The sequence below is a fragment of the Dasypus novemcinctus genome, chromosome 1 (genome assembly GCF_030445035.2).
Source record: "Dasypus novemcinctus isolate mDasNov1 chromosome 1, mDasNov1.1.hap2, whole genome shotgun sequence".
NCBI classification, from domain to species: Eukaryota; Metazoa; Chordata; class Mammalia; order Cingulata; family Dasypodidae; genus Dasypus; species Dasypus novemcinctus.
In genome coordinates, this window is record NC_080673.1 from 123,775,308 (window position 1) to 123,798,692 (window position 23,385).

At 34.8% G+C, this 23,385-nt stretch overlaps 1 protein-coding gene across 2 annotated transcripts in view; it reads right to left on the minus strand.

The window, feature by feature from the left end:
* Positions 1-23,385, minus strand: part of CFAP299 (cilia and flagella associated protein 299) — a 785,488-nt gene that overhangs the window by 178,163 nt on the left and 583,940 nt on the right. The gene's annotated exons all lie outside the window — the stretch shown is intronic.

Sequence of the window (23,385 nt, forward strand, 5' to 3'; positions counted from 1 at the left end):
GATTAGTAATTCAAAGAACCTTGGACGAGTATGGTTTTTGGCATAAGGTCAACATATTCATCTTAGAAATATTTGACAACCAAACTAATTAAACGTAATATTTCCACATTTAAAAATGGAAAACAATTGAAATTATGTATTTGCTAATATCACAGATACAATCTTTTAGCTAACGTATAACTTTTGAAAAGTTCCATATCATAAAATGAATTGCTTCTTTCCACCCTTTTTTTTCTTAGCCTCTCATAAACAGTGTTTAAATTGCTCACAGCCTATGGCACACTCTCTTTTGGAGTTCATAACAAGTGCTGGTAAAGTTACTTTAAGAATTTTAGAAATAGGGCAATTCAATCAATTAGGACTCCTCACCTCTCTAGATTTTTATTATGTTGTATCTTAAAATGGGCTGTGTTTTTATTTTAACTATAAGGTATATCATTACTGAACAAAATCTCCCTAGCATGTGTATTTTACAATATCTGAAAAATGTCATTGGCTAGGGGAATACAAGAAACTACTATCATAATTTTCATATGATTGCTCTTTATCAGGTTTATTTAATGGGAACACCCTCTGACAAACCAGTTAGCTCAAAAGAATAGCATCTTTTCAGTACCTAGTGACACGAACTTGGGAAAATACCCAGAGAATTTTATTGATATTCTGGTTTTCAGAGTGTATTTTCCTACCAAAGCCTATTCACTAAAAATTGACACTTTTTATATATGACTCACTAAATTTTTAAAGCATTAAATACATGTTCTTGAATACTTTCTGGTGTTTCCCTGGTGCTTCTTTGCAATAAATGAGCACAACCCATTCCAAATGTATAGAGTATGACTTTCTGAAATATTTGTTAATTACTTCACAGACAGCAGATGTATGGATTAATTTTGAATCTAAAATTAAAACTTAGAAAAATCACAATGTACTCCTATATTGTAATTCATGAGATGATTGTATATTTATAAAATATTTTATTTTTAAAATAACTTATTTCATATATTTGACTTCATCTGTAGAGTAAGTGGAGTGTCAAAGTATAGTATATTTAACGCCCTCATTACAACTACTCTTCTTTTCCAAATAAGTTTGAACATTATAAACTACAATGTAAACTATTATCCATTATTGGTGGCAATGTTACAAAATGTGTTCAATTGCAAAGAATATACCACACTAATGAAAGAAGATGTTGAAGTGGGGATGGGTAGGAGGTGTGGGAGTGGGGCGTATGGGATTCCCATGTATTTTTTTTATGTAACATTTTATGTAATCTTAGTATCTTTTAAAAATAAATAAAAAAATATTAAAAATATTTTTTTCAGTGTGTAAGAGTTGTTTTAGGTAAGTAATTTTCTTGTGAGAAGGAACACTAAGGAAAGGTGCTCCTTTATATCTATAAACCACCATCCTTCAGTTGACATTCTTGACACTACATGACTGAGTAGAAAAGTAATTCTTTTTCATTTTTAGGGCACACTTAATGTAATTGGATCAGTAATTTTTCAGTTATAAATAGGAAAACTAACATCTTTAGATGACTGAAAATTAACATCTTTAGATGATTAAAAATTAACATGATATAGTCTAGAGATGTCCTGGGATTTCCTACCATCCAACGGGATTTCTATTCCTTAATTTCTTATGATGTAAGAGGAAATCATTGTTATGCCTGAACAGATACTGCAGCACCCTTGTCTATTTCACTGCATTTGGGAAGGCTGACACTTCTACCAGTGATGCCCATCACCTCTTTGTTGACTCAGCAAATTTCAGCTCCTCCTGCAAGGCCTAGCATAAATGTCCCAGCTTTCTGTGGTCGCTAGTGACTCTTTGCAGTCACTGGAATTAAGTATCTTATCACCGGAGATTCAGTGGCACTGGAATATAAACTCCATAGGCCAGGCATTTCCTTGTCAGTTTTGTTTGTGATGGATCTCCAGCGATGTATTTCTAGTACAGTGACTAGCATATGGAAAGAGTTCAATAAATATTGTTGAAGTGAATCTCTTTGAAAATCATTTAATTATAGAGGTGTTATGACATTATATTTGGCTTTAACTTTGATTGCCATAAGAAAATTTCTTAAGGACATAACTCTGGAAACTAGCCCAGGGTCTGTCATTTTGTAGGTTTTTAAAATATCTAAGAATTGATGTTTAGAACCATGGATTTAGAAAATGAGCAAAGTTTTTTCTTCTGAAATTGCCAACAAATATAGATGGGGTTTATGAATTGGACTTGATGTTAAATGACTACATATGCAATATGCTTATCAGTCACTTATTGAATGCACTCATTAATTCTCCCATTTTCAATCATTACATCAATTAATATCAATATTTATTTGCTATCTTTTTTTTAAGAATGGATAGAAATAAGTGAGCCTACAACTTCCCTTAGTTTCTATTTTAGTATTTTGTTGTTTTGGTGTCTGGTAGCCTTCTCATATCTCATTAATTATTACTTTCCATGTTTTTCAATAGAACACTCCCCAAATAAATTATATGATCCTTGAGTGAAAAGATTATTATATTTCTTTGAGGATGTATATATATATATATATATATATATATATATATATATATATATTACAATATGTACCTCTGTAGATGTTCAAAAACTAACTGCTACTCTATTTGTTAAATATATTTAGCCTCAATTTAAAATCATTTATTTTATGAATGAATGAGATTTGGTACCTGCTTTTAAGAAACCTAGTGAAAGACCCTATTTTTTTTTCACTTTTCTCTGAATGTTTGTGATTGCTTTATTTTTTAAGATGTATGGTAACAAAAATTTACTCTGGTAAAAGAGTTATAAAGAGTATAGTGGAACTTCCTGATGGATGAAGTAAATGTGATTTTGTACACCTCAATATTATCTGTAACAACCATATCTCAAAATTTCTTTCATATATATAACCAAAATTTTGCATTCTGACTCTTATCCTTGTGATCTTAAAATGTAAATTTCAGTAAATACAATGGGCAGTTTAGCCTCTCTGTGACTGTTTCCTTATCTGTGAAATAGATATTACAATAATGGGCTTGGGTAAAAATGAAATGATATAAAACAGTAAACCCTGAAACATGACACTTGTCATTTCTTTACTATCATATCTCATTTAAATTTGACTGCTTTCAAATTTTTCAAGGTAATTTATAATTTAATGGTACTCTAAGACACCATTTATCCTTGGAGCTCTCCAGAGATAAATTATGTAAAGAAAGAAACATAAGGACTATGTAAAAGAATAACAATCCAGGAGCAATAATATATAGAGTGGAGAAGAATGAGAGAAAGGAGCAATGGTTAAACAGAGCAACACAATTTGTTTTGCCTGCCCCCAAATTTTGCAAACCACAAGGGAATTTTATGGATAAGAATAAAATAAATTTTCTTAAGTTCAATCATTTACAAATATATTGACAATATGTGTGTCTCTAATATATTCATGAAATGGTTTACAATACCATTTTAGAGGCATTTTCCTTAATATTTTATATCCTTTCTTTCTCTCCACTCCCTGTGTTATATATACTTTGTGCTCCGGCAACCAATACACCTGACCGTATCCTGTTTTCGGTCTCCATGGCCTTATTCATCTTGATCACTTTTCTTCACACATCTCCTTAATACTCAGATGCAGCATGGACCTTCTCTAGCACACCTTGAGGCTATTTGAGGAAAGCATCTTCCACTTCTTATTATATCCTTGCACTTACCACGTTTACATTTGCTAGTCATTTTCTGCTTGACTTTTGAGCTTTCTGAAGGCAGGAAATATGTTTTATTCCCCTTTATATTTCTGACACATAGTTCATTGCCTGGTCAAGATTAATGTTTTGTAAATGTTAGAATACTTAAATAAATGGATAAATAATAAATACATGAATATTGAAAAAATGAGAATTTGAGTAAGGAATGAATGAAAGGAAAGACATTCTAGGGAGAATTATAAGCCTGTGTATGAATAAGGAAGTGTTGAATTCCTTGGTGTGTCTGAGAAATTGCAGGGAATACCAATTGCCAAGAGTGACCAGATCAGAGGGGACTTGTAAAAGAAGAGACAAGGGAGGAAGACAGGGGAGAAATTTAGAAAGATTACTTTGGCAGCAGTGTGGAAGGCAGTTTGGAATTAGAAGAGAAAGGGTCACTGAGGCTTCCTAGTGAGTAGCAAATATGCCTGAAATAAGGCAATGGAAATAGAGAGAGAAAAGAGATATGAGGAGACTTAAAATGCAGAACCTCTGGGACTCAATGGTCAACTAAATGTTAGATGTAAGAAAGACCATTCTGGAATGCCTCTCAGATTTCACTTTTGACAACTGGTTAATGAAGGTGTCATTTATTAAGGCAGAGAATTCAAGGCTGACCATTCATTCTTCTACCTACTTACTTCGCTTTCCTAGTAATGTCTTCAGACCCTCCTCATCTGTGCATGAACTACTGCAAATAACCTTTGCCTCCAATATTTTCCTTTTTAATCAGTCTTCCAATTTGCCATCAGAGTGACACAAAATTGGTCATAATATTCTCCTGCTTAAAATCCTTCAATGTATCTTTATTGTATCTATTTTCTATACTATCTAATATTATAGCCACAACCCCATGTGACTATAGAGTACTTGAAATGAGGCTGTGAGAATAGGATACATATGGAACTTTGGCAACCTAGTATGACAGAAATGAATGTAAATATTTCATTAATGTTTCCATTATATGCTGAAATGATAATATTTTGGATATATTGGGCTAAATATAGTTTAAATTATATACAAAATAAAATGTATTACATTCCATCTATCAATTATTATTTTTATGTCATTTATACATGAACATACTTAAACAATAAATACATAGTAAAATTTGTGAACTTACAAAGCAAACATGCATAATATCATTCAAGGGGGTCCCATAATCAACCCTCCACCAACACCTTGCATTGTTGTGAGACATTTGTTAAAAATTATAAAGAATATTGCCAAAATCTTCATACTAATCATAGTCCTTTTCTTACATTTGTTATACTTTCCCCCCAACTCATCCTATTATTATTTTTTAAGTATATTTTTATGACAGAAGTTGTAAACTTACAAAACAATCATGCACATGTGCAGAATTCCCAAACAACATCCCTCTATCAACACACCACACCGTGGTGGAATATTTGTTACATATTATGAGATTATATAATCCCATTATTACCAGGTCCATATATGTACATTTGGCACACATTTCCCATACTCCCCCATTATCATCACAGAACATCTTTGGCACAGATGCAAGAATATTCCATTATTACTGTTAACCACAGTCAACAGGCCACTCCAGTTGTATTTTTCCCATACTTCTTCACATTCACACCACCCTACTATAGTGAAGTATATCTGCTCTAGTTCACAAAGGACACTCTTGCATATGTAACATCAACCACAATTCTCATTCACCTCTGGGTTTACTGTTCTTTTCAGTCCCTAGATTATTTTCTAGCATCCTGTAAATTGGCATTTACATCCCTAGACTACCATTTTCAGCCACATTCCCAGTTACAAACCAGCTATTACTCACTATGTTACCATCAACTCTGTACATTTCCACACTTTTGCAGTAAAACTAAGTAAAACTTCTACATACATAAATATCAGTAGTCCATCTCAGTTCTCCTCTTATCTCCTTTAAGAATCCACCACTTATCTGTCTTGAAGGTATTTTCCTACATGTTCTTCTAGAAGCTTTATGGTTCTTGCTTTTATATTTAGGTTTTTGATTCATTTTGAGTTAACTTTTGTATAGGGTGTGAGATATGAGTTCTTTTTCCTTCTTTTGGCTATGGATATCCAGTTCTCTCAGCACAATTTGTTGATGGATTGTTCTGCCTAGGCTGGGTGGGTTTGACAAGCTTGTCAAAAATCACTTGACCATACATGTAAGAGTCTGTTTCTGAACCATCAATTCAGTTTCATTGGTCTATATATGTCTATCTTTATGCCAGTACCATGCTGTTTTTACCACAGTAGGTAGGTAATATTATTTAAAGTCTGGAAATGAGAGTCCTCTATCTTAGCTTTTCCTTTTTAAGATCTTTCTAGCTATTTGGGACCGCTGACCCTTCCAAATAAATTTGACAATTGTGTTTACCATTCATTTAAAAAATGCTGGTGCAATTTTTATCAGGATTACATTGAATCTGTATATCAGTTTAAGTAGAATTGACATCTTAATGATATTCAGTCTTCCAATCCTTGAGCATGGAATGTTCTTCCAATTATTTAGGCCTTTTCTTATTTCTTTTAACAATGGGTTGTAGTTTTCTGAATAAAAGTGCTTTACATTGTTGGTTAAAGTTATTCCTGAATATTTGGATTTTATCTGTCCTATTTTATTTTCACCACTCTTTTGACATTTTTGGTTACTTTTATTGATATAATCTTCACTTCTAGACTCTCTTCCAGGCCTGTCTGTCCTGTCTTTCCTTTTTAGGCTGTAGCACACCCTTTAGTATTTCCTGCAAAGCCAGTTCTTTGGTTATAAACTTGCTCAGATTTTGTTTATCTGTGAATATTCTAAACTCACCTTTATTTTTGAAAGACAATCTTGCTGGATATAAGATTCTTGACTGGAAGATTTTCTCTTGCAGTATCTAAAAACTATCATACCACTGTCTTCTTGCCTCCCTGGTTTCTGGTGGGAAAGCAGCATGTAATCTTATTGTGTGTCCCTTATATGTTATGCATTGCTTTCCTCTTGCTGCATATGTCTCAGAGTTGGTCTATTCAGATTTTTTTCAGATAGGAGTAGGTTGTGCTTCTTAGACAAGGATATCTATGTCCTTCAAAAGGGTTGGGAAATTTTCTATTATTTCTTCAAATATTCCTTCTGCCCCTTTTTGCTTCTCTTCTCCTTCTGGGTCACCCATGACATGTATGTTTGTATGTCTTTTGTTGTTCTTTAGTTCCCTGAGACCTTGTTCAGTTTTTTCCATTCTTTTCTTCATCTGTTCTTTTGTATGTTCACTTTCAGAGGCCATTTCTTCAAGCTCACCAATCCTTTCTTCTGCTTTCTCAAATCTACTATTATATGATTCTAGTGTATTTTTTTCATTTATTGCATCTTTCATTCCCATAAAATCTGCTGTTTTTCTATGTATGCTTTCAAATTCATTTTGTGCTCATCCAATGTCTCAATATCCTCAATGTCTTTAGCCATCTCATCGAATTTATTAAGGGCATTTGGTTGAACATCTATGATTAGTTTTCTCAACTCCTTTGTTATCTGGAAGTTTATCTTGTTCCTTTAACTTGGGCCATATCTTCTTGTTTCTTGGTGTGGAGTATAATTTTTTGTTGGTGTCTTGGCATCTGGCTTACAGAGTATTTACTCTGGGTGCAGTTTTTCTCTTTAGTTTAGGGTTTTCTGCCCTTTCTGCCTTGTTGGTTGTGTAGTAGAAGCCAAGGACATATTTGGTGCCATAAGCTGTGGAGGCTTAAGCTGTCCTCATTGTCCCAGGACTGATGAAGCTTCTCCAAACTTTCTGCTTTGCCAGGGAAAGGGACAGAGTCACAGCTGTGTGGGATAATCCAAGTCATGCAGGCCTAGACTGTAGTTACCTGGAGAGACTGAAGAAACTTCACATCCCTTTTCTCTTGCCTGGGATGGGGATGGAGCTGCAGGTGTGGGCAGCAATCTATGCCATGCAAGCCAAAATGACTGCAATTGTCCAAGAAGACTTCTGATTATTCAGTCTGTGCCAGCTGAATGTACCTGTAGTTACCTGGATAGGCTGATGCAGGGCCTGCCAGCTTCCTCCCTGCTGGAGGTAGGGCTGGGCTTGTGCTAGATTTGCAATCTGATCTAGATGGAAAGAAGCTGGTCTCTACCCTCACTGTTTTTCAGTCATCCCACTTCCCTTCATGCCAGCCTCTTTTTGGACAAGTTCAAACTTTATCTGTTCTTAAGATTATATTTTAGCCCACTGAATTATCTAATCAGTAGCTGAAGTTGGTGCCCAAGTGTATTTTCATCCCATGCTTTTGGGAAGTGGAGCTTCCAATTCCAGCTGTGGAATAGCTCCCAAGGCCGCTTGTGCCTCCAGTGGGGGATGGACACTGGCCTTCACAGCATGGAATGCTCTACTTACGAATCTTCTCTGCAGATGGGAAATCTCTTGGTTCCATTTTTTCAAGGATGTTGCAGGATGCTCTTCTTGTCTCTTGGAGTCCCCAAACAGGTGCTTTGGATAGCTCTGGATGATTGTTAACTGCCTTGTAGCATGAGCTGACTCTAGGAGCTCCTTACTCTCCCACCATTTTGCTAGTTGTCTCTCAATGCTTTTTTCTGTGCTCTCTTCTCTGTTCCATCCAAGAAGTACTAACCACTTCTACATCAAGACAGTTCTCATATCTACATGTATCTTAGTGCTTTCCCTTTTTGCACAATATTGGAATCATTGGCACATACCTATCTCCCATAACAGGCAGTAAGTTCTCCCACAAGCTAAAAATGCACTTAATAAATGCTTGCAGAATGAAAGAACATAAATGGAATTGTAAGTCAAGCAGATTTGGTTTGAGTTATGTCTCCATCACTGACTAGATGTGTAAATTTTAACAATTTAAGCTTTAATATGCAAATGATGAAAGAGTTTGAGTTGAATCTTGTTCTTATTCCATTATGCACCACTGGACATTACATTGTAGAAACATATCCTTTATATTTGCTTTTTCTCCCTTTAACTCTTTGTCAATGAGGGACAGATCCTTCCAGATTTTGGTTTAAGGCTTATTGGATGCTCAATGCAAAGAAGCTACTGAGATTTAAACACATGCAAATGCTATATTCTAGGATGGCAAATTTTTACAGCATGTATACATTTTTTAAATTATGCATTTTTCTATACTTATGAAAGGCATTATAATTAAGTGGTCACTAAATGCTACAGTATAGAAAGGCAAAGTGAAAGACAAGATAACTTTTAAAAATTATACTTAATGAAGGAGATTGAAATAAATGCAAAGGAGTATAGTGGAATTCATTACCAATATTGATGATGTTCCACATTTTTCCAAACATGACAAGTTTCAAATATCAAAGACAGTTTTTGATGGTAGAAAGAGTGGAGTGCATCTGTGAACTTCTATGATAGTGGAGGGAATGTCTAAATTGCTCACAGAAGACCACTAATGAATCAACATCATTGAAGCTAATAAAGCAACCATGCTAAAGGCATGCATAAGGAATGTAATTCTAATCAGTCTATTTTCCTTTTAAAATGAAATATGACAAAATGAGAATAAGAAGTAAAAAAATAAACAATATTATAATCATATATACCACAACCAAAGCACTCAACCACATCTTAAACCATATCTTTTGAATAAAGCCAGAACTCATAATGGATATGATTAAGTATTCTAAAACCTCTGTCCAATAGCATTCAAAATATATTTTTAAAAAGTTATTTACTTCCTCTTTTCATCCTGCAATCGCTGCATCTATTCTTCATTTTGCAAAATAAGCCAGGTATTTGAGATAGAAATGTTTTCAAATACTTTAATCAAAATGATGAAGAAAACAACCATATTTAGACAATTTTAGGCTAATGCATTTTGAAGGTTTAAAGAAAGTTTTGAAAAATACTGAGTGTTTTTATACTCATTTGTGACTTCCTTTTTCAATGAAATATTAACTTATAGAAACAATACAATATTATTTCTTTGACTTCAAAAAATGCTTACAAGACATTGTTGTTTGAATTAGTTGAAAATTTATCAGCAACATAAGGATTATATTTCTACCGAACCACACAGCAGCCTGATGGTAAAAGCAAAGAGTGCAAAATGGGTTTATTAACCCATTCTTGTGAAATTTAAAGGCAGCTCTTTTTGCAGGAGGGTTTTCATATTACAATTTGACCAACAATAAATTTTACTTTCTAGAACTGTCACTAAAATTTCTAGAGTAAAGTGATGGAATAGCATACTTATTTTATTGGTAAAAATTGGCATATTATTTATATTTATGTAATTCATAGATCTAAATTCACATTTTTTTTCTGGTAGGAAAAAGGTAAATTAACCATTTCTGGTAGAAAGTTCTCAAAACCATAGTTTCCATCATTACTTAGCATAATGAAAATTTATTTTTTAAACTCATAAATCACTTGATTTTGTTTTTCTTGTTTTTTATTTTTCATTGGTTTATATAGGATTTTATGAGGAACTAGCATGGCTCTCACTCATTGGCTAATGCATGGCTAGGTGAAATTTTGCAAGTAGGGTTACAGAAGCAGAAGGCAGTTGTAAGGTCATGCTTTCACAGGCTGATTTACAGAAGCAGGGGGCAGGAGTGGCTCATTAGATATTTTTCTGCAAGGTTATACTTTTTATTTCTCAACAATAGGAATTAGCATGGCAGGGCAAAGAAGTTTTGGGGGCAAAAATGTAATGGCATAGACCCTGACTTACTTGTTGCATAGCCTAGAGCAAGTCTTCTACTGATTCCTACTAAAGAAATAAAATACTAGTAGGTATATTAGTGCTTTTCTTTAACTCCCATTGCAGGTTGAAATATCTAAGGCTTAACGGAATCAAAACTTAGGTGAATGGTCTATGCCAGCAAAATAATTAGATGGCTAAAATACTGAAAGATGTTAATGCAGTTTGAAAATAGGTGAATAGGTTACTAGATTTTCATGCCTGATAAGAAGCAGTTGGCAGAAATGTAGTCAGCTTTAGATTTAAACTCAAGGTTCAAAGTCTGCTTACTAAAGTTATTTTCTCAAGTAAGTTTTTGTTATTCTGAGATTCCACCTATTCATCTGTAAAGTGGTGATAAAAATAAGGTATGTGAAGAATAAATGTATGTTAAAGGATCTGAAGTATAATTGGTGCTAAAAAATGTTTTTTTTCTATTCACAGATCATAAAACTAACCAAGCAGAGAATTTATTTATATATGTTTAAGACAGAAGATATTTATCAGATTACTAACAAATAAACTCCCAATAATTCTAATTCATGTAACTTTACATCAGCATTAAATCTTTGCCCAAGTTAATGAGGTTATCTAAATTAGGAAGAGTGGGTCAGATTCTAATTGAAATTAATAGGTCCTTTTTAAAACTTCCTGTTGCTCTCCTCCCAAACCCCCACTTATATATGAATTCAATTTCTTCTTGGTGCTTAAATCCCTCTAGGATAAGAGAATGATGTTTTGAAAGATATGCTCAGGTTTCAGGATTGCAATGGTAGGGATAGCTTCAATGATATGCTAGAAACCTGATAGCGTAGAGCATCTTCCTTCTGTCCAACTACTGATTCGAACAGAGTCCACTGTATTTTTTTATACAGATAAAGAACTACTCACATATATTTCCTTGGATTAATATATGTGAGTAGTTCTTTATTCAATTTGCACATATGTAAAATCTCCAGGTAGAAAAATAGCCTCATAAGATATGGTAGTCATTATTCAAGAACTGTATTTGGGCAACCCTCAAATGACTAAGCAATGTGCCAAGGAGGCAGATAGAGGAGATGAAGAAAGTATTAGATGTTTATGTTAAGTCAACCACACTTAATTTAAAGGCTTACCCATTCCAATGAAAACCAAAGCTTTGAAAATCCAAGAACGTATTGTCTAACCCTAAACCACTTTTAATAAACAATGACTTTCCAGTTACCACAGAAAATCATGTTTCAGGGGTTGATTTTGTGTCCTTTATATAATGACTTTTCTCCTCCTCCTATTTCCTCTGCTCCTCACCCATAAATACTGGCCACTGTGCAGTCGCTGTGGATTAGCAAGCAAAAGAGAGGGACTTTTCAAAGTTTACTCATATTTCTAGTAAGGTACCATTTACTGAGTACTTAACATAAATTACTAATGAGCTCATCACTATACACATGCAAAAGCTATAGAAAGGATCAAATGTATATGCATATATGCAATATAAATGTCAATCTATTTAATTAATTTCAGTCTTCTCAAAATAACCTGAGGAAGTTGAGAACTATTTTTTAATCACCAAATAGAGATGAGAAAACTGAAGGCTTGAAATGCAAAATCGTTACCGAGGTTATGCAATATTTAGCAGCTAGTTATTCATGTAATAAGTTTTAAACATATTTCTGCTTAATAAGGCTACAAATCTATTTCTGCCTAACTCTCAGTCCTGTGAGCTTTTATTTTTTTAGCATTGATTGCTTAATCAGTGTCACAACACTGTGCTCAGGTACTGAAAATACATATAAAGACAGAGAAAACCAAGTCCTTTGCCTTCAAAAGTTCAGAGTTGAGTTGGGATACTCTGCACTATCTTACAATTTTCTACATTTAACTAAAGCCTGGAACAGTAATTCTTAAAGTGTAATCCCTATATTATCAGCATCAACATCCTCTGGGGACATTTTAGGCATGAAAAATCTCAGGCCCTATCCTAGACCTACAGAATCAGAAATTCAGTGAGTGGGTCCCAGGAATCTGTATTTTAACAAGTTCCTCTGGGTGCACATTCAACTTTGGGAACGAGTTGTCTAGAGAGACAAGAGCTGAAGGGAAACAATTCATCTTGGAGATGAGGAAGAAAGCTTCCTGGAGGAAATGACACTGGAGCTGGGTCAGGGCCAATTTATAAAACTTTTTTTTTTTTTCCAGGCAGCATGGACAACATTAACAGAAGCAGAGAGGGAAAACACCATGTTGTTTGATATTCCAAGTAATTGAAGGTCAAAGGTAGGAAGTAGTAATAGATAAACTAAAATTAGGCTGGGATCAGAGGTTAAGTGTATGCCTTAAATACTTCAATCTTCTCTCCTGCTGTGCTTGCATGGGGGCTTTATCAACAACTGCTTGGATCTCCAATGGAAAGGGCCTAGAATTGGTGGGTCTGCATAAATCTAGTTTCCTGTTGACTCTCTTAAGCTTCCTCAGGATGCTCTTGGTAGTGTGGGAAAGATTCTTGGCTAACCAAGAAGGAAATGCTGGCAAGGAATGAGAAGACCAGAAGAAGGGCCTCGGAATTAGGTGGCTCTAAATAGGCATAGACGGTCTGGGACCCAGTGACAAATTAACCAGGGGTGACTGAGGTGGAGGAGGGAGAGGAAGAGCAGGGGTGGAAGGTTGGGAAAAAGTGATTTTAACTACAATTCAGGTTAAGTTTATTCTAACTGAAATATGCACATATGTGCAACAACAAAAAAGAGAATATGAGATTAACCTCACAGATTTATATGGATAGTATATGGTTACTATATATAGTCAGTGCACAGACCAAGAGATAAGACATTGCCTGTACCTTCATCATATTCTAAAATACTTTGGATAATGACAGGGTTAAGATCAGCTTGTGCCCTTCCATTTATTCATTCCTGTATCTTGACTTCATTCTGTTATTTACATTCTTGGGAGTATTTTTTAATCACAAAACTCATTTTATAAGGGTAATCTTTGAATATCTCATTTCCCCATTTTATTGATCAAGCATCTTTGTACAAATGGTATAGACATTTTGAACAGTGAGCAATTACTTTTAAAATAAATATTTTGTATTACTCACTGGGGAATCTGGGTTACAGAATGTGACCGACTCCAAGCATAGGTAGCACTGTAGCAACCAAAAAACATTTTAATTTTGGGGCCTCCAGTGGCTGAGGCACAGTTACAAATTAGGTATTCCCTCATTTTAAGCATTGCAAAATATTTTAGTGATGGTCTTGATAGGATTCCAGTAAAAGACAGCTGTCAAAATGTATCGTATATTTGCAAACCTCCTACGCAGCACTGTTACTATAATTGGTTGAGGTTTGTTTGTTTTTTGTTCTCATTTTACTTTTAAAAAGGTTGTGGAAAGGATAATTTAGGTTTGGCCAAATTTTTATTAATGTTCACAAGAGGACCATAGTCCATAATTATACTTTAGTTTTTGAAGTATTTCATATTTGAAAAGTAAGCACGTGCATAGATGGCAATTTATCTTTACAGTTTCATTAGTATGAAAGTGAAAACTTCTTGGACCATACCATATACACAGTGTTGAAAATTATCACTTTTTAAATCTATTGTATCTGCTACATCAAGTAGCCAAAGAAATGTGGTCAGCAGTGTTTTCATTGGTTTTAATATTTCCTTCTCTACCTCCTTTCCACTCAGAATTTTGACTTAATTTTACTGGGGTTACTCTTTTAAAACCATGTCATTAAAATAACCCAAAGTACCAAGTTCTTTGTGCAGAAACTGTAGCCCATCAAACAATGAGCCTATTTCGCTAGTCACATGTCTATTGCATGTGTCTTAGAATTCAAGGTATCTAATTTACTGGCTAAATCAGAGCCAAAGACAATAGCAATTCCAAAATTCAAGATGTCTAGAAAATACATGGAGGTTCTCTCTGACATTAAAATAAGCAAACAAACATAATAAGGTTTTATTGTTGTTGTTGTTTTGTTTTCCCATTATCCTGTTCTGCTTGGCTCTGAACATTGATTTTTGTTTCCAGACTTAAGAAGGAGGGTACCTCAAAAAATATTTTTTACTGCATTGAATTACTTGAGCTATTTTTTGAAGCAAGAAACTTTCCTATATTGATGAAACTAATTATAGCCTCTTTCAATTAAAAGAAAAAATTGCACCTTGTGGAAAATATTAACTCTAGCAATGACTGGAAAAAATATATCTACTCACATGGCTTTGGTAAAGAGCTCTATAATTATATTAATAACCTCTTCCTCTCCATGCAACCTAATGATTCTTACTGTCTACAGAACATTATTTTGTGTTACTCAAAATAAGTTTGTCTACATGAGAACCTACCATTCTAAATTGTTAAGATTCCAAGCAATAAAATAAAATAAAATAAAATAAAATAAAATAAAATAAAATAAAATAAAATAAAATAAAATGTTTGGAGTGTTTAATGGGTGAGACTATCAGAGAGTTGCCAGAGGTGAGTAGTGTGGACTAAAGTTGTGGCTGTGGAAATGGAAATGGAGATGAAATGGTGAATCCTAGAGAGGCTGTACAAGAAGAATTCTAGACTTGAAGGGTTAGAGAACACCCACTGCTGGGAGTGGAAATCTAGGATGAAATATAAGTATGGTCTCTCTCTCTCTCCTTTTTTTTTTTTTTTTTGGCATTCAGGTTTTCTTGTTGTTTGTTTCTTTGTTTAACTTTATTTTTAAGAAGTTTTAAATTACAGAAAAGTTACATAAAAAATATAAGTGATTCCCATACACCCTATTCCCTTCCTCTTTCAGTTTCCCCTTACATCTTTCATTAGTATAGCACATTTCTTTAAAGTATAATCTAATTTTAGCAGGGAATGTTTAATACAATAAAGTCAAAATCTTTAGGTAAAGCAAAGAAAAAAATCACAGATTACAAGCAAACATGAAATGTTAAAGCTACAATAATGAGGAAATTTTGAAAAGATTTTTCTATTTGTCATCAGCCCAACCAAAGCTTCAGAGGTTCTCATTGGGAAATGAAGTTGGGTGAAGAAAGAATGTATCCACCAACCTGATCCTGCTATAATAGCTTTTTAAAAATAAAATCACTTAGGAGCGGATGTAGCTCAAGTGGTTGAGTGCCTTCTACGCATGTGTGAAGTCCTGAGTTCAATCCCCAGTACCTCCTAAAAAAGCAAATGATAAAATCAACTCTCATTGGAGAGCAATATAGTTCAGTGGTTAAGTGCTTGCTTCCCGTGTGTGAGGTCCTTGGTTTAATCCCTAGTACTTCATAAAATAAAATAAAATCACTTAATACAACTTGTCTTCTTCATCAGTCTCAAAACATTTACCTCTTCTGTAATCTGAAAGATGCCATGTGGACAGCAGAGCATACAGATATTAAAACTGTCATTAAATCCTTGATTTTAGGAACTGGGGTAAGCCCTCTAAGTACAGTTTTGGTCTCCCCAAAATCAATATAAATGAATGAAGAAAGACAGGATATTTAAAGCAATAAGCAAGAAGTAACAAGTATGAAATACTGATCTTTCGGGATATTTTGGTGAGTTAAAATAATTTTGGAAGTTCTCTTTCTAAAAAAAATGTACTTTGTATAGGGTTATTTTTCACACTATTTACATTTTTGTTCTCCTCAATTAAGTTATTTATAACTAAAGGTGTGGAGATATTATACTTGTTACTTCTTTATTTTTCTCTTCCTGGCCCTATTAACAGAAGGCTGACTCAGAATTGCATCCCTAAGTCTCTCTCGCTGGCTGGTTTGTGATTGGGCTTGGCCAATGGAGACAACAGAGACGTTGTTCCAAATGCCATAATATACATTCAAGGTTTTTGAAAAAGTCCTTTGCAAGGATATATTACTTTTAACTGTACTAATATTTGTTACAGTTTTAAACAAAAATTTATTTCAGTATAAAAATAATATAAACATTAAATAAATGTTACATTCTATATTTTGCATCCATTTATAAAGTAAAATGACTTGCTCATACATCATAAGCAATAATGGCTAACTTCTACTGAGGTGATTAACTAAAAAGTATTGCATTATGATTAAGGGACCAAGTTCTGGAATAGGACAGGCTAAGTCCCAAATCTTGTTCCACAACTTACTCGCTATGTGACCTTGGAGAAAATTACTCAAATTTTCTAAGTCTCAATCCCCATCTATACGATAGAGGTAATAATAGCCCCTTTGTGGTAGTCATTCTCTAAGATAGACCCCAATGGTCCCTGTCTCCTGGGATTCACATCCTTGGTAGTCCCCTCTCACAATGAATAGGATTGACTTGTGAAAGCAGTAGCGTATCCTGTAAATGACAGGGTGTCACTTTCCGTGCTAGATCATAAAATCTCTTGCAGCTTCTGTCTTGCTCTCTAAGATCACTTACCCTGCCAACTTGGAAGTGGTTACTCCAGCCCTTGTCAAGCCTTCAGCTCTCTGAAGCTCCAGCTGACATTTGGACTGAAACATCCATGGAAAAATCCTGAGCCATAGACACTCAGCTAAGCTGTTCCCAAATTCCTGACCTCCAGAAAGAAGGAAAAAATAAATGTTGTTTTAGGCCACCAAATTTTCAGATAATTTGTTATGAAGCAATAGATAACGTATATATCCTGCTTGCTGAGGTTGTAAAGAGTAAATGAGATAATTATGTGATAGAATAGTATCTACAATATAACGAATATACCAAAAGTGCTAGATATTATTCCTGAGTATGGTATTAGGAACAGAGATAGAGGATATATATAATCATATTTAAACCTCATATAATTAGGGTTCTTTCTATTAAAAGTGTCAGAAGATCCAACTCCAGCTGACTTAAGCCAAAATAATAAAAAGTTTGGTTCAGATAATTAAAATATGGAGTGGAAGAGATTGCTTCACAAACTGGTGGACTCAGGTACTCAAATATTATTTTCTTGATCTCTCCTTATCCTTGGGCTTTGCTGATCTTCATATTAGTTTTCAAGTTCTTCACAAGATGGTTTCCAGCAGTTTTATTTTTAAATTATTCTAGATTCCAGTCCAGTGGAAAAGAAAATGTCTCTCTCTATCAACACTTCATGTGAAATTCTCATTGTCTCATTTTGACTGATGATCAGCTTTGACTGATAATCAATGTCTCTGAACCAATCACAGAGATGGGGAAAGGAGATTATTTAATTGGCCAAGGTAATTGCTTGCTTATGAATACATAGACAAAAAGTAGAGGAGGAGATGATACCTGAGAAAAATTAGTCTTATGATTAGAAAAAGTTCAATAGAAGCTGGACAAAAATAACATATGTCTGCTACACTATGTATAGCAATGATATTAAATTGATGCTATCATCGTCCCATTCCACAAAGGAGGGCAATGAACACCAAGAGCTTGAGTGGATTACCTGGGTTTGCATAACCAAGAATGAAAGAGTGGGTTGGATTTCAGAGTCCATGTGCTTTATGACATAAAAATACTGCTTCTCAATCCTATGATTGATTATTATCTTGTGGCTTGGGAATTGGTCATGCAGATACTACCTCTCTTCTACTTTCTCCTAAATTATACCCCTATCCTATGTAGTTTTGCAATGTCTTCAAATATCGAAGCTACTTCAATTATGAAACCTTAGTATTTGAGTCAGATAAAATACTTCAAATGGCTGGCCCATAAAAAAATCAATGCACAACTTTGCTAATTAAAATTTTCCATATGTTTATTGGAAGAACACTGACTCAATCATTTCCCGTCTGCTCTTGAAAACAGTCTTATTCTAGTTCCCAGCAAACAAGATGGAGGGATGTTACAGGCAAGTTTTTTTTCTCCATTATCCTTCATGCTCTTTATGAATCCATTATTTGAAAATTAAGTCTTGAAACCATCTACTGTTAAAGAACATTGTACAAATACAGGTGTTCATCTACCATCAACATTTAATTGCATATATTTCCTTTGTTTGAAATTCACTTTTATCCCAGGCATTTTTCAAGTGCCATTAATTATAGCCATTCTGATAAATCCTTAAAGGAAAACAATATCAATGAAATAGTTTTGCTGTTGCGTACTGGTGTGACTTTTTCCTCAAAATGAGATTCTTTCAATTTTTCATCAATGTTAACAGGTATTTGGAGGCATCTGAGTTTTTCTCAAACTTTCCTTATATCTTATACTGGATGTCTCAAACTTGATTATGTATAAATTTCTTTTTCAGAAAAAAAAGTAGTGTGAGAATATTACCTAAATATAAAAAGCATGTACTTATATATGTGATAATTATGCAATATGATGCAACATATGAAAATTTATACAGCAGAAGATTGTCACAAAGAATTAGTATTAGAATGAAAATACATAATTTTGGGTCCAATTTATAGACATAAAATAGTTAAGAAAAGAATCAACTTATTGGGTGTTTGACTTCTGATATGACAGGGTAAGTGACACTGGTGAAAATTATTTTAAAAACTACCATTTATGTTTCTGGAAATGGTTCTAAGCAATTATAACAAATCTATTTAAGAACAACTTTGAAAATTTGGTAAGAAATATGAGTCTAGGGCTTTTGAACAAAGCTTGTTCCTTCCCTACCCTCTCCCACCTCAGTGAGGTAGAAAATCTAATCTAGACTGAGGCAGCCAAGAACACACGGCCCCATCTTCCCCATGCCCTAATTAGAGGGCTTTCTTCCTAAGAGGAGCAGGATGTATTAATAAAATGTCCAGCTACCTACCTATCACTGAGGGTAAATTTCAAGGTATGGCAGTATGATATGGGGGGATACTTTCTTCCACCAAGTTCCCATACTTGGAATGGGGACTCTACTTTGGGTGGCCTTGATTGCCCTGGCTCTAGTTTATTTGGCAATATTTCCATGCCAGAGAGGCAAGCTGAGAAGACTTCAGGCTAGTGTCTTCTCTTCTACTAGTTCTCAGCTCATAAAGTAGATGTGTCCATTATAAAGAAGTTAGCCACTATCCACACCCCAAGCTCCAAAATCCAGGCTCAGAAATTTTGCCTGGTGGAAGTTCTAGATTCTAAAACAAATTGGTGCCATTCTCTTCCCAAAGGAGCTGAATTCATTCAAAACAGAAGCTGGAGAAATTTCAGCCTAAGAGCATGCTCAACAATGGAGGTTTTGGTGAAAGGTAATTGGGAGGTGGTTCATAGATTTCACAAAGAAATAGTAGAAACTGTAGGTCTGCTATTTTGCAGGAATGAACCATGGAATGAGACAGCTAGGAAGAAGCCTCCTAGGGTTATAACAAATGTCAAATACAGATTTCAGAATCTATTCTTTCAAAGGAGTATAAATTTTATGCCATTAGACTGTAGAGCAATTTATGTCCCAGGGAATTGTTGCAAATAATAAAACAATTAGCCAGGAATTAGTGAAGTTTAACTGCTCAGTGTGGTAAGGAAAGAGGAGGAGAGTCCTGCCAAAACCACTGTCATTCCAGGGTGATTTGGATATACTCATATCTGTTCCTCCTTTAGAAGCAACATCAGAGGCTTAAAACTGCCTGAGGAGAACAGACTTCACTAAAAAATAAACAAGCAAATATTAAAAAAAAAAAAAAAGCCTGAAAGGGATTAGAAATCAGAGTTGCTATAGTATTTTATGCAAAATATCCAGTTTCCAACAAAAATTATTATGAGACATGTAAAGAAACAGGAAGGTATGACCCATATATCAGAAATAAATCAGGCAGGGAAGTGGACTTGACCCAGTGGATAGGGCATCCATTTACCACATGAGAGGTCAGTGGTTCAAACCCTGGGCCTCCTTGACCTATGTGGAGCTGGCCCACACGCAGTGCTGATGCGCGCAAGGAGTGCCGTGCCATGAAGGGGTATCCCCTGCATAGGGGAGCCCCACACACAAGGAGTGCCCTCCATATGGAGAGCTGCCCAGTGTGATACAAGTTCAGCCTGCCCAGGAATGGTGCCGCATACACGGAGAGATGACACAGCAAGATGATGCAACAACAAAGAGACATAGATTCCTATGCTGCTGATAACAACAGAAGAGGGAAAAAGAAGAACATGCAGCAAATGGACACAGAGAAAGACAACTGGGGCAGGGGAGGGGGGGGAGAGAAATAAATTAAAAAAATTAAAAAAAATTTAAAAAAATGAGGCAATGACAATTAAAAAAAAAAAGAAATCAGGCAATAAAAACAGCCTGTGAGAGGGTTCATATGTCAGAAAAAGATTCAAAATATGCTTAAAGAATTAAAAGAAACCAATATTTAAAGAAGTAAAGGAAAGTATGATGTCTGTCACATCAAAAATAGAATATCATTAGATAGAAATTATATAAAAGTATCAGAATGAAATTCTGGAGATGAAAAGTACAACAAATGAAATGAAAAAATCACTAAATGGGCTCAAAAGTAAACTGGAATTGGAAGAAAAAAGACTTAACAAACTTAAAGATAAATCAATAAAGATTACACAATCTGAAGAGCAGAGAGAAACAAAGAATGGAGAAAAATGAACATAGTCTCAGAGAAATGTGAGACACATGAAGCACATCACCATACAAGTATTGGGAGCACCACAAGATGTCCCAATTTTCTTGAAAAATACACATCCAGAAATCTCAATGAACTCCAAGCAGAATAAATGCCAAGAAATCCACAGACACATCATAGTAAAAATGCTGAAAATTAAAGATGAGAAACTCTTGAAAGCAGCAAGAGAAAACAACATGTCACTAACAAGGGAAGTCAATGAAATTAATAGCTGACTTCTCTGAAGAAACAATGGAGGTCAGAAGGCATGGAGCAACATATTCATATTTTTCAAGTGAAAAAAAAAAGCCCATGAGGAATATATAACAGGCTATAATAAGCAAAGCTATCTATGAAGACAAAATAAAGACATCCCCAGACTTGAAAGCAAGTGACTCCAGATGGTAATTTGAATTCTCATGAAAAAATGAAAAGCTAAATCATGTAATTATAAAAGAGACTATAAATACATTAAAAAGCAAGTGTATAAAATAATATATCTATAATGTGTCATTGGACTATAATGCATAGAAATGTAATACATTTGTAATACATATGTTGTTAACAACACAAAGGAGATTGGTTGGAGGGAAATGGATGTGGGCCTAAGAAAACTGACTACATATAGTAAAATAATAATAACAATACACACACAAATTATAATAATGATTGCATTGTTGGGTTTGTAACATTAATAAATGCAGTATGTATAACAATACCACTAAAAAGGGAATGGAAGTAGAAATATATAATAATAACATTTCTATATCTTACTGGAAATAAACCAGCATAAATATAAGGCTGATTTTTAAAATTAGGCATATAGCAAACCCAAGGATAATCACTAAAATAAAACTCAAAACATATAGTGTGACAATTTGAAGCTTTTTTTGAATCTCAAGAAAAGAGCATGTTCTTAGAGTTATCCACTTCTGTGGGTGTGAGACTCTTTCATTGGATTGAATTCAGTTGGGGTCCTTTGATTAGAATACTTCAGTAAGGCTATAGCTTAGCCCTTTTGCTGGAGTCCTTATAAATGTGGGAAACATGAAGGGACACCGAAAAAGAGAGCTGTCATTTTACCTTGCCATGTGAGAGAGGGCTCCAGGATCATCTGCAGGCACAGAAAGACATAAAAACCCTGAGAGACTGAGAGAGAGGCCAGAGGTAAAATCAGCAGAGCAGCCAAAGCTGAAACAATGAAGAGAGAGGAGAGATGAGAGATGAGAGATGAGCCACATACTTGATAACCCACAGCTGAGCTCCAAAAGAAAGTATCTTTAGATGATGCTGACATGTGTCTGATTCCCACAGCTTTAACCTGGTGAGAAAGAATTTCTTGATAATGCCCTGATTTGTATATTTTCATAGCCTTGGAACTATAAACTTCTATCCTAATAAATCCTTATTGTAAAAGCCAACCCATTTCTGGTATTTTGCAACCCTTAGCAATCAAAAACATATAGTGGTCATGACAAATGGCTCTGGAGTTCAGTGCCATGTCAGTTGACCCTATTTTGGAGTTTGTGTTCCTGAGTGTGATAGAGTTGGACTCAGATGTGACCTTTCTACACATGCCTCTTCTGTCACTTTTACTGGATCTATGGCTGGTACTGGGGTTGGTGTATACTCAGGAGACCTGAATCTCTGGACTGTCCATGTGTGCAGACTTGCAACTCCTACCCTCTGGTTTATTGGACTTACTTACCCTGGCCAGCTAACAGGGAGATGAAGAAGGTCAACCACCACACCAAGGAGCCAAGAGTGTCTACAACTGCAAGCAGGAGAATTGCATCCATCATCCATGTAGAATATAAGCCCCCTCTCAATATAGAGGTGGAGTGGACATAACCATCCCAGGGTCCACAGGATGGAGGAATAGAGTATGGATTAGAGTGGACTTACCGATATTCTACTATGGAACTATTGTGATTAGTAATGGAAGAAATTGTAGCACTGATGTGGAGAAAGTGGCCACAGTAGCTGCTGAGGGTAGGGAGAGGAAGAAGAGATATGATGTGGGGGCATTTTCAGGACTTGGAGTTGTCCTGGATAGTACTGCAGGGATAGATGCTGGACATTGTATGTCCTGCCATGGCCCACTGGGTGGACTGGGGGAGAGTGTAAACTACAATGTAAACCATTATCCATGTGGTGCAGCAGTGCTTGAAAATGTATTCACCAAATGCAATGAATGTGCCACAAGGATGAAAGAGGTTGTTGATGTGGGAAGAGTGGGCTGAGGGGGGTGGGGGATATATGGGGACCTCTTATATTTTTTTAATGTAACATTTAAAAAATAAAGAGAGAAAAAAAATAAGACCCTGTAAGGCTAAAATAAAAACAAAAGCAAAAAAGTATATAGTGGGAAAAAAACATTAAAAAATTAAATGTTTCATTACAACCAATCACT